The 1,658-nt window shown below is 34.1% G+C and overlaps 1 non-coding gene across 1 annotated transcript; it reads right to left on the bottom strand.

The window, feature by feature from the left end:
• Nucleotides 1-1,084: 1,084 nt before the first annotated feature.
• On the bottom strand, nucleotides 1,085-1,216 carry LOC118670369. The gene has a single exon (XR_004972279.1). It is a non-coding gene; the product is annotated as a small nucleolar RNA SNORA51 (small nucleolar RNA).
• Nucleotides 1,217-1,658: the final 442 nt, after the last annotated feature.

The raw sequence follows: 1,658 nt of genomic DNA, 5'->3' as shown, positions 1-1,658 counted from the left end.
TATTATCTTTAGACATCAAACTTTATCACCTATATAATGAAAATGACATTTAAAAGTATCTTGTGCATTCATTATGAAAAATAAATGAAGAGCCCCATAGTGCCTGGAATATAATACATATTCTGTACATGTTAACTGCTACTATTTTTATACCAGGACTGACTTTTTATCTTGAATTTCAAATCTTGCAACCTACAAAAATCCAGCTAAAGAATGTCATGCGACCTTATTTTCTGAACCATAAATCACATAATATTTCAAAATTATCTTAAATTTTCTCATAAAAAATCAAGGTAATTTTATTTGAACTGCCTATGATTGATTCTCATTTTTATGTGTGGAGGAATCAATATGGGTCTAAGACCTACATAGTTTTTCTTTTTAAGCAGAATACAAAAAAATACTGATTGTCTGTAATCATATTAGCAGTAAACATCTTTATGCAATAGAGGTGTACTTAAGTCTTATCAGCTTGTTTTCCTGCTTTCTTGACATACTGTGATAGTTCTACGAAAGTCACAGGCAAAATTAGAGTTGCCATATTAACACATCAATTTCATCATGGAAGGGAACCAGAAATACACCTCAAGTGCTTTGGTGTCATCAGGAATCCATGAAGAGGAAACAGATCTCAATGATGGGAAGAAAATATTCATGTGATTCAGCAGAGGTAGGGGTCGGTGGAGAGATGAAACGTATTTGCTGCTTCAATGAGCCAGTGTGTATTCACCAGTCTTAATAGAGGTGAATAAGCTCCAAAAATGTTTTCCTAAACTTTTCCCTTTATATAGCTTGTTGCTACTTTTTTTCTGAACATATAGTTACCAGGTGCAATATTCAGGAGTTCAAATTGCAAGCATTTTATAAACATGTAATATAATTGTTAGTGAGATTTTAAGAAAGGTTATATAGCTGTCTTAGGTAAATGGAAAAGTATGATTTTCCTCAAACCAACCAGCTAATGCATTAAGAGTAAAACCCGTGTGTGTGTGTGTGTGTGTGTGTGTGTGTGTGTGTGTGTGCGTGCCAGAAGCTAGACCATAAGTTTTAGGGAAAGTAACATATATTTTATTTTATTTTTTTTCAATGTCTCCCCATTCACAATACAGACCAGGCAAAGAGCCTGAGCTGAGGTGTATATGGGGCAAGTTTACTCTGCCTCCTATTTCTGTACAGTCAGTGTAAGAACACAGCCTGTGGTAAGCACCAGGAGGCCGAAAGTGACATATATTTTAGATGAGAAATAGAAATTTTCCATGATATCCAACATTGTGTCATGCTTACTAGTTAAATAGGAAGAGGGAAATAATATTCAATTTTTGAGGATGAGCCACAGAGCTACAGTAAATTGTATATTCTAGTGCCTGAAACATAATTTACATTTCTAGTCCTCCGATATTTGCTAATGCACCACACAATCTCCAAAGTACAGGATTCCCATTTTCAAGGCACATCCTATCAAATTTTAAGGGGAAATAGGACAGAACTCACATACATATCAATTAGTGTTTTGAGTTAGAACACCAATGACTGGCTATAAAAATTAGGTCGCATTTTCTACAAGAAGTTTTGGAATTTGGATGTAGACCTTTTTTCTTCTTGTTCAAAAAAGTGTCCAGAATTTTTCATAGGAATAAAAGCTGGAGAAAAAACACATT

Source organism: Myotis myotis, unplaced genomic scaffold (genome assembly GCF_014108235.1).
Source record: "Myotis myotis isolate mMyoMyo1 unplaced genomic scaffold, mMyoMyo1.p scaffold_m19_p_15, whole genome shotgun sequence".
NCBI lineage: Eukaryota > Metazoa > Chordata > Mammalia > Chiroptera > Vespertilionidae > Myotis > Myotis myotis.
The sequence above is the reverse complement of the archived record's forward strand: the minus strand, read 5'-3'. Positions and strand labels throughout refer to the sequence as shown.